An 11,342-nucleotide genomic window follows, 5' to 3' on the forward strand; every position below is an offset into this window, starting at 1 on the left:
ACGATCCAATACCACATGTTTACTTCAGTACTAATGCATATTGGTATATGTTACGGCGACAGATACAGTTCAGCCTTACGGTGTCGGAGGCGGAATTTGCCATGGAGCATTGGGTTTTGCTTGCTTGCGAACAGCGATAAAGCGCGTAGCTCTAGTACTATGAGCCCGCGTACAGTTGCCGCAGGCCGCAGCAGCAGAGCTACGAATAAGCCGTTATTCAGCAGTCACATGTGGAAACATTAAAATAGTGCATTCACAGGCCACACAACGCCGAAGCCTGTACATTGCGACTCCATAATGCGCATATCAATAACATCTACTTTATATATATATATATATATATAATATATATATATATAGTAGAGTAGAGAGAGAGAGAGAGAGAGAGAGAGAGAGAGACAGGATGAGCGAGAGGAAGAGAGAGAGAGAGAGATGAGAGAGACGAGAGAGAGAGAGAGAGAGAAGAGAGAGAGACAGAGAAGGCGAGAGAAGATAGTATAGAGAGAGAGAGAGAAGATAGCACAGAGACAGAGACAGAGAGAGAGAGAGAGATATTGTGATCAGCATTTTTGGACATCTGCAGCTATAATTTTTAAGTAGTCATAAGTATTCCTGAGGACTGCTTACGGATACAAGTTTGTACTGTGGCTGCATGTAGCTCTAGTACTATAGCCCGCGTACAGTTGCCGCAGGAGTCCATCTGCGAGCGCTATCCGAGTGCGGTTACAGCCCTAACGCTATTGTATCTAGACCGAAGGTTTATTCGAATACGCAGTGGGCTACACGTCCGGAATCGGTCGCCTAGCCTCCAGGCCTACGCATACGGACATCCACTGATGCCGTATTCAAACGTGAATATGCCGCACATCCACCGATGCCACTATAAACCATATATATGCCTAGCCCGACCAGGCTGTACGACGGATTGTCTATACAATTCCCTATTGTAACCCTAGCAACGTAGCCCTATTGCAGCCCAACGTAGCAAAACGTAGCCCTATTGTAACCCTAGCAATACCGTTTCTTGGAGCTAATATATGCCCAAACCCTAACCCTTTGCAATATTCGGTCTATCGTACCTTCGGTCTATACTCTATAGGGCTGCCCCCGCCCCCGTCCGAGTGTTTGTGTATTGATTTATTGTACAGCAACTCCAGCTGGAGCGAGGTAGAATTGTTTCTTCATGTAGCCTGCCTGTAGCAGGTCGGCTATGCTTTGAAGAAACGCCGCAACGTCAGCCTTCACATCCCTATTCTGGTTTTACAGGAGTTGGCGGGTTTCATTTTTGGATGAAGACGATGGCGATTACGTGGCTGTCAATATCGGAGAGTCGACCACCGACTCACTGCAACAGATGGCAGTGCTTTCATCGGAAAAGGTAACTTTCGCTGCATAATAGTGACAAGCTGCGCGTTGTTTTTACTGCTTACGTCATTATAGTCAGGTTCCTTAGTGCAAAATATGGGCCGAATCGTTACAGGAGTACAAACTTGACACAGTTGTAGCTTATGACAGTACTATAATTATTCGAGGGGGTCCCCAATGCAGATATAGCGTATGCGCGGGGGGGGGAAGGTTAACAGCTGTATACAATGCGCCAGTACAGGCGGGCGCGGTTCGAAAGGCATTTTAATCATCTGTAGTCACTTCTAAGAGAATATTCTACATTGGGCAGCACGGCGCTCTAAATATTTATAGTACTCGCATAAGGCTAACAGATGTGCCAAGTTTGATGGTTTTGTCAGCTCTGTAACGATGCATGAAGCCAAGGGACCTGACTTATTAGGTCAATCGTCAACTTTAGCGAGCTATGGAAATTATATGTGCGCGAGTGGCTACGCGTGCTGACATCTACTCACACAGTGATCGCGCGAATCGCGTACACCGCATGATGCGCAACGGGAGCGGCTATGCGATATCCGAAACTATATACACTCATGCATGTCTATGCCCTAATAGGTGGGTTGGGTGTGCGTGCGTGCGTGCCGTGCGTGCGTGCGTCTCTCTCTACTCACACACACGGCACACACCTCTCTCTACTCGCTCACAACGCAGCGGCACAATGCAGCAGCACACACACAGCAAATTCAGCTGAGCGTCCACTGCGTTGCGGGCAACCATGCGCCTGTATACCGTATGCACAAGCATCACTGTGTGAGATAAATTGTCCAGAAGTCCGGTACGGGCGTAGCTCCGGCCAATTATATTTCCTAACTAAGCAGACTGTTAGACGCTATAATCGATGGTGATGGAATTCCATTAACTAGAAATCATTCATTAAAAATCAAAAACTGTCTCTTATATTATAACATGGCAGTCGCTTGCATTGCGAAGCACACCATCAACTGGATCTAGTACAAACATGCTGTCAACTTATACATTGCGCGTCTTTGTAGTATTAGTAAACATGTGATATTGCTTTCAGCCAGAAAGAGAAAATTTAAGAAGGCATCACATTAGGGAAAAGAAAGCGCTCGGGTGAGTAACATAAAGCTGTGGACACTAGGCGATTTTTCAGGCGATTGAGTCGGGCGACATCAAACATGTTTGATGAAATCGGATGATTAGATTATTTGAGTTGCACGACCTATATACATGCGACTTAAACTATAACAATGGCTCTTGCTACGGCGCACACCAGAATGTACGATTCATCAGCCAAATCAATGGTGCCAATTTTCAAATGCATGGTGACATCAATCTAGTGATGCAATCTTGAGGTGGCGCGGGAGATGACATCGCCGATGAATGCGCGCTGAAAATCGCCTAGTGTGTCCACTGAGCTCGGGCGACTCAGATCACATGGAAAATCGTGTAGTGTGTGCACATGCTTAATCACTAGTTTTGTGGCAACTAAAAAACAGAGAATAAATAGTTTAGGATTTTATTAGAAATATATTTTGTATTATGGGCAGCAAAAACCAAGTTTTGTGTAAAAAACATCCAAAGTTACACGCTGTGTTTTGAGCAATATAATGTCAAAGTTACTAATTATAGATCGACAGGAGTTTGAAGGTTTGGAGGTAACTGAGGCGCAAGTGTGTCCTACAGCAGTGTGTCCTACCGCATGGAGGACTCGCATCAGGCAGTTGTCAAGCAGTTTGCTATTTCAGGTCAGAGGTTAGTTTTTTAATTTTTCAAGTGCAAACTATTTAATGCAAGTTGCAACCAAGTTGTTATCTGGTGATATTTAAATGTCGTTATGAAAACAACAATTGGAAACATTGAAGAAAAAACCCTGCAAATATAGCCTAAAAGCGTTGTTAAGATTCAACACAACCCGGCCAGACAGCACATTGCCCGCTAGAGTTAAATTATAGTTACTATATCTAAACTCCTTTTAAAATATCACTGCGAATTACTCGTAAGTTCCTGGTAAAGTTTGTGAAACAAAAGAAGTAAATAAAAGTCATAATAAAACTGTACAGTTTTTCTAATTGAAAAATTTCAGGAGTATGGTCAAGCAATTGGAGCAAGGCCACAGCTGGAAAAATCTTCTTACAATAGCCGACTACGACCTAAAGAAAAATCAAGCTAACAACAGGGCAGAGCAGGATCCGGAGCTGAACGCCTTGCAGCTCATCATGCACCTCACCCCATGCCTTTTGCGTGTAAGCACTGTGTGAACATGCCCCACAGCCCCGCCGTTGGAGCAGCTATGCGTGCGAGGAAGAGCACGCGATGGTTATGTGTTACCCAGCTTGAGGATTTCCAAACATATCTGCTTAACGCGATAATATTAAAGTGTAGCTTTGTGCTATACTAGAAAGATCTTCTGTGCCTAACCGAAAGTTAGACGCTAATGATGCAATAACGACATGGCAGCGGTATCGCGGCAGTTTGTGTACTGGATGTAATGTGAACTGGGATGGCAATTATACTGGATTCCGTGTAGGAACATATTTCGCACTATTCGGCAACATAATAGGCTTTCGATTAGAAACCAACTCTATGTAAACAGTAATAGATGCTAAGGCGTAGAATGGTCTTCCGCTCTAGCAGTATAATGCTACTAGCGCAATATTGCTGCTGTTGAATGTTTTGATAAATCGGATGAATAAGTTAAGTTATCTAGATCAAAATTACTGGTCATATGCTGTCCAGAGGTAAAGTTGCATTAAAAATGGAGCATCTTCATCAATGTTGCTTAATGGTCGGCACAACATTTTCCTGCAATTGAATTGTAACAAATGGAAATTAATATACTTATTTCAGAAGTTAATAATAACAACAGGGCATATTATATAAACATTGCAGGGCAAACAGCAATGTTTAGCGTGCTTTAAGTGAAACTTTTGTTTTACCGTTTGGCAGTATTCTGCTAAACCATAGCCGATTATTTTCATTTTGAAATAAATTAGTTCTCAGCTTTCCCTTTCGCGCTGAGATATATTTTTCCGTTTTAATACATTGGCCTTTTATGTAATGCTAAATCACTTTGCATACTGGTATGATTTATATATTATTATTATATGGCATTACCATATATAGTTTTTTATCAAAAATTAGAAACGCGCATAAAACTCTTTTTTTTTGTTGAGGTATCAAGTTGAAAGATTTTGTAAATATACATGTTAATACTTACTACTAGATATTTACTAAGACGGCAAATACACAATGCAAATTAAAAATACAAAGTGTGCATAAAGATTTCCGTTAGTTTACGCATGTTAATCCACTGTCATCAGTGAATCCTCTGTGTCATGGTCAGTGTCTGCTCTGGCTAGAAAAGGCTTGTTTGTTGACGTCGTTACAGCTGGACCTCCACCATTCTGGGCAGCAATTTCTTCCTTTCCGTTTCCACATAGCGCATGAAACCCATGACCTGTCAGAGGGCTTCCTCCTGTGTCGCTTCGGTGGCTGATGGCAAATGTCTTCATTGTAGTTGTAGGACTGTTGGGCCGATCGGGAATGCAGCGCTTCTGTGAATGCTGCCTACCTTGTGCAGAGAGTGTGTTCTTAGCATTTATAAGATAAAACCGATTGCTCATAGGAGAGGTATGTAAGTGTACTCCTTCGGCAACCGTTACAGGTCGCCAGCGTCCACTGCTATGGTCGCTTTAGACGGCAGATGAGTGATGAAAGGCTGGCAAAAAAAGCAATGTTGATAAGGCCTACTCATCAGCAAAGAGCATTAACTTTATATTTAATTTTAAATGTTACGAAAGACATGTGCATTTATACTTGTTGTTTCTTAAACATATTGTTACTGTTAGTAAAATGAATGTTAATGAAAGTTGTTACTGTTCAGCTGTAATTCATTCGAATTTGTAAAAATGAAATACCATCAATGTACAAAATTTAATGCATGCATAATAAATGTTATTTGGCAATAGAAAAAAAAACATTTGGGCTGTTACTCACTGAGTTGTTAAGTATTTTTTAGTCATAATTTAACCTTAACTTCCAGCTGACTAGTCCCGAGCGCGCTCTCCTGGGCACTAATGAGCCGTTAGTGGTCAACTGGGTGCTTATTTTTGACTGCGCAGGTCGTAATCTTGGTTGCTGCAAGATAGAGGATTAAAAGTGATATTAGTTAGGCACAAAAATATGTTGTTATCGCCGGTAAGGCACAGTTGAAGGCGAACTGTCATACAGTGTAGCATGATGTATACGATGTGTACCGATACACTAGGGTCACATACATACGTAATTATAGCAGCCGGATAGACAAGAGAGAATGTCTGACATTACATGCTTGATGAAATTTTGCGTATTAAATAAATAATTTTTTTAAGTATTATTGTTTATTTTTAATTTTAAAATTAATAATTAAAGACAAACTTCAGCTGAAATGAAAACTAGTCCCAAACACTGTCGCCCACTGTCACAATGATTGGACGAAAGAATCCCCACCCCTATGTCGCACAAAAGTTTAATGCTTGAGATAATGAGCGTGTGGCTGTAAACGCGCACGTGTCACGGCAGCGCTGTCACTTACTCTAACCTCAGCGCGCATGTGAACAGTTTTCGATCACATTAGAATAACGCAAGCGTGTGAAAAAAACATCGATGCAGCAGCAAATTACGCGTGAAGTTTCTGAAGTGTGCTTCACTGGTTTTAGCCTGAAGCGAATAACTTCGCCATTCCTTCAAGACTGGGTAGTGCATGAAGTGAGAGCTCTCATGGTCACTTTTCTTACCACTTCTGCTCACCGACCTACATTGAAAAAATATATGTGGGTTAATTTGAATGTTTTGTAAATCCATGTTGTACTGTCCATAAGTCGTAACCATCCATATGCATGGGAAAATGTTGCATCCGACTATTGAGATACAGTCAATGTATAGAATGGCCGCAGAAATCAAGACATCTTGTAACTTGACCGGTTTCAAAGTCCATCAAATGCTTTAAATGTCAAACTCGGAAATTGTCACACGCAAATCCAAATAGATTTTTATAGCGTCGAGTGCCTCGCGCTTAACAAACTGCACTCGTTAGGTCTTTTGTAAATTCGTTATTTACGCCGCAGCATGGGATTTATTTACTGCCTGTTAAGAATCGCTAGCAGTAAGGCTAGCCTAGCCTACCTAGACTCTACAACTATTTCATGGCATAAGAACAACGTAATGTAAAGTAGCGTAATTGTAAACTAATAATTAGTTAGTTTATAGCTAATGAGGCTATATAACTTATAAAGTGAGATATAATAATGAGGCGCTCACATTCCTACCAGCATGCAACGTACAGACGTTTTCAGTACAGTAACGTACGCCGTAGCTCAGTATATGACTTTGCGACCTGTCCATACCTCGTTTTCTACTTGCAAATTATGCTGCATACACAAAATACTATCGATTTTAGAAAAATATACTGTGCTTATAATGATTGACGACAGTTACCTGTACAGGCTATCCGGGCAGGACGCCATATGAATCCCATATCATGAATTTGCCAAAAGGTAGCGGGGCGAAACCGCGTCGTCGCTTTCAAAACTCGCCGTTGTCCTTCCACCATGGATTCGGGAATCGTTTGCAACGCTGTTTGCTATAATTACTAATATTAGCACTAGTAGTCTTGCCCGTCTTGGCATGAATACTTCATCTTTCGAAAAATGACTTATTTTGTAGACCCATATTTTGTCGCAAAACAATCGTAACAGAGACGAAAATGAAGGTACGAAAACAAGCACACATCAACTTTGATATGGTAGGCGGCGCGGCGACATAGTCACGCGCAAACGCCAGTTTGTTTTATACGCGCTGGTATCGCCATGCTTAGTGGATCCGAAACTGCAAAATTATAGTTCTGCGCCGCAGAAGCAGTTTCAGCGCGAGTAAAAGCCCGGGCGAAAACCATTGCGGCCATCTATAAACAATCAACTTGCGCGCAAAAGGACCCTGGTCCTTTAAACGCTTTCGTACGATTGCTAACAAGTAAATTTTGAACTAAGTAAAATAAATATTCGGAACAAGTACAAGAATTTCTTCTTGTTGGCGCCGACAGGACAACGCCAGATCTGAAAATAAGCGTCGAGGCCTGGGGGAGATTGATGATGTGAGGAGGGAGGAGGAGGAGGAGGAGAGAAGGTGATGGAGTAGTGGGGAGGAGAAGGGGAGAAGGTGTTGGAGTAGGGAGAGGAGGCAAAGGGGGAGGAAGAGGAGGAGGAGCGAGAGGAGGAAGGCGAAAAGGTTAATGAGGAGGAGGAGGAGGAAGAGCCGAAGGTGAGAGGAGGAGGAAGAGAGGAGGAGGCAAGAGGAGGGAGGAGGGAGGAGGAGGAAGAGGAGGGAAGAAGCGTGATGGAGGAGGACGGAGGAAAGAAAGCGATGGGAGTAGGGGAGAAGGAGGAAGGGGAGAAGGTGATGGAGGAGGGCAGGAGAAGGATGGAAGTAGGGGAGATAAGGTGATGGAGTAGGGGAGGAGGAGCAGTGAGGAGAGGAAGGAAGAGAAAGGTGCATGGAGTAGGCGGGAGAGGATGAGGAGAAGAGAGGAGGGGAGAAGGTGATGGAGTATGTGGGGGGAGGAAAGAAGGAGGGGAGAAGGTGATGGAGTAGGGGAGAGGAGAAGGAAGGAAGGGAGAAAGGGTAGGAGAAGGGGAGGAGGAGGGAGAGAAGGTGATGGAGGAGGGAGGAGAAGGAGAAAGGAGGGGAGGATCGGTGATGGAGTAGGGGGAGGAGGAGGAGAGAGAGAGAAGGTGAATGGAAGTAGGGGGGGAGGAGGAGAGGAGGAGAAGGGGAGGGAGAAGGTGATGGACGTAGGGGAAGTAGAAGGGGAGAAGGAGGGGAGAAGCTGGTAGAGAAGGAGGGGGAAGAAGGGAGAAGCTGATGGAAGAAGGAGGGCAGAAGCTGGTGGCAGAAGGAGTAAGCTAGACAAAGCACTTCTTCCCGTCTCCCTTCTCACCGAGCTTCTCCCTTCTCCCCCCTCCTCCAACCATCTTCGCTTCTCCCCTCGCTTCTCCCCTTCCTCCTTCCCACCAGCTGATTACCTCCAGCTCCTCGCCACCACTTCTCCGCTCCTCCTCACACAGCCTCCCTTCTCCCTCTCTCCTTCTCCACCAGCTTTTCCCCTCCTCGGCTTCTCCACCAGCTTCTCGTCCAGCCTCCTATCTCCACGCACCTTCCCTTCTCTTCTCCCCCTTCCTCCTATTCGTCCACCAGTTTTCCTCCCCTCCTCTCCTTTCTCGCTTTTCCCACCAAGCTCTCCCCCTCCTCACCCACCATTCTCACCTTCTCCCCCCATCCTCCTTCTCACCAGCTTCTCCCCTCACATCCTTCTCCGCACCAGCCTGTCGTCCCTATCTCCCCCTCCTCCTTCTCTCACCCCAGGCTTCTCCCTTCTTCGCCCTCCGGCTCACTCCACCACGCCTCTCCGCCTCCTTCCTACTTTCCTCCTTCTCCAAACCAGCTTCTCGCCCTCCTCCTTGCGCACCAGCCACTTCTCCCCTCCTCCACACACTTCCCCTTCTCGCCCCTCCTGGACACTTCTGCCACCAGCTTCCCTCCCTCCTTCTCCCACTAGCCTCTCTTCTCCCCCTCCTTGTCTTCGCGAACACCTTCTCCCCTTCTCCCCTCGTCCTTCATCCACCAGCTTCTCCTCGCTCCTACCTTCTCTACCCACCTTGTTCTGCTTCCTCCTCCCCTTCCCTCCTTTTCCAGCCAGCCTTCTCGCGCTTCCTCCTTCCTCCCACCTTCTCCCTCTCCCCTTCCTCCTGTCTCGCACCAGCTTCTCCCTTCTCCCCTTCCCTCCCTTCTCCACAGCGCTCTCCCATTCTCACGTGTTCCTCATTCCTACGCCATATTTAATTTATAGTGGCCCACACGGCCGCGTGGCGTATAGTCACTTCCTGTTGGAGAGAGCAGGCAATAACTAAACTGCTTCTGTCCGTATTTTAATGGAAAAATGGCTAATACAAACAACTTTGCTAAAACAAAGGCGTTAATACGCTGACTGGCTGTGACCGGTGGGCAGTCGTTGCAAGTTAACCAAATGCAATTTTGCTAACTGCGCGTCTTACATTCCCAGCACGCTCGTGGCGCTTAATGCGTGGCGACATGCGCAGTAGCTATTACGGGTAATTTGCAGACTGGGGCTAATTCTCAGACCGTGACACCGGTAATACGGACCATTACTCAGGGTAGTTCCGGCAGTTAACCTGAGGGACATAGACCGCTATCAGCGTCACTGATACAGCCTAGAATGAGTAAGGATAATCAGCTAATCAATAAATCAGTAATCTAGCTAGTGAATTTTAATAATAATAATTACTCATTACGGTCATGATAATAATAACCTGTACTGTTTTTTTCGTTAAGTAAATATAAGTACCCGTCGCCACGTCTATAAGAACTGCCGGGCATTTAGGAAAACGAAGACCGTGCCCGGCTGCCGGGCATATAGCCACAGCGTTTAGGAAAACGAAGACCGTGCCCGGCTGCCGGGCATATAGCCACAGCGAAATTAAAAACTGCCGGGCATTTAGGAAATCGAAGACCGTGCCCGGCAGCCGTCAGATATACGCCGGCTGCCGGGCATATAGCCACTGTGATTATTAAATTCACTAGCTAGATAATTACTGATTTATGATTAGTGATTATCCTTACTCATTAGGCTGTATCAGTGACGCTGATAGGGTCTATGTCCCTCAGGTTACTGCCGGAACGTACCCTGAGTATGGTCCGGTATACCGGAACGTACCCTGGTTACGGTCTGGTATACCGGAACGTACCCTGGTACTAAATACTACTAGTAGTAGTACTATCTAATATGCTGGACCGTACCTCGCCTACTCCACTAACGAGTCTAGGGAGTTGCCTAGTAGCGGCCTACGCCTACTCCCTAACCCTAACCCTAACCATAACCCTAACCCTAACTCTAACCCTAACCATATCAGCTAGATAGTTACCAGGGTACGTTCCGGCAGTACCCTGGGGGACATAGACTCTATCAGCATCAGTGACAGGGTGTCATCCACGTACATTGTGATCCACATACATAATCCTATATAGTCATTAGGCCTTATAGAATGCAGATTCTGATTTTGATTTCTGAATACAGATCTGGTACGGTATTCTGTATCTATGGTAATAGTATAATACTAATAGTAATAGTAATAAAGCCTACAGTAGAATTCCAAACCCAATATGGGATGGAAGAAAAGAACAATTAATATAAGAAGCTAAAGTAAAGGGATCTTCGAAGATGGCACATGTCGAAAGCAATAACCACACTCGGGTCGATGGGTGGTCAAATGCTACAAATACAGACTTCATTGGGCACTTATCAAATATCACTGACATAACCACCTGAAGAAAAGTTCGGCGCAAATACACTTTCCTTCCTATATTCATTCCTCTTTTGTTAATTGCAAAATTGAAGTTTTTTCTACAACAATCCACAGGCGCAGTGTTGGTCTGTCTATTTGATCAACCTTGTCTCTCTCTGTCCTCGATATAATCCTTGAGACTTTAAAGACTAATTAATTTTTAAGAGGTTATATATGTTATATGTGTAATTATGAGTAAATATATCAGAAAAGGGCCCACATTGAAACCTTCTCTGCTAGTTGCCATTTCAGTGTCTGAAATGAGGGCCAGCCGAAGGCCAAGCTGAAGCCCAATATTTTTGGGGCGAGTAAATTTTTTTAGTCACTGGCCCAAATGCATTGTTGGAGGCCCAAATTTTATACAGCAGCGCATCTGAGCCAGTGCGCATAGAGCGAGTGCGCGCGATCTGAGCGGGCTCAGGCACCCTGATTCTCACTGGTCTCACTGCTAGCATGATGTAAACATTACTATTCCACACTAGCGTTATACAGCGGGCATAGCATACAAGCGTATAATAGCGCACGAAGGGTCGTTGTCGTAACAGGTACTACAGATATGTACCCGAGGTAGTTTTAGGT

The 11,342-nt window shown here is 44.8% G+C and overlaps 1 protein-coding gene across 3 annotated transcripts in view; it reads left to right on the forward strand.

Annotated features, from left to right (window-relative positions):
- Window positions 1-11,342, forward strand: part of LOC106810652 (85/88 kDa calcium-independent phospholipase A2-like) — a 22,637-nt gene that overhangs the window by 196 nt on the left and 11,099 nt on the right. The window lies entirely within an intron of this gene.

The sequence above is a fragment of the Priapulus caudatus genome, unplaced genomic scaffold (assembly GCF_000485595.1).
Source record: "Priapulus caudatus unplaced genomic scaffold, Priapulus_caudatus-5.0.1 Scaffold460, whole genome shotgun sequence".
Lineage (NCBI taxonomy): Eukaryota > Metazoa > Priapulida > Priapulimorpha > Priapulimorphida > Priapulidae > Priapulus > Priapulus caudatus.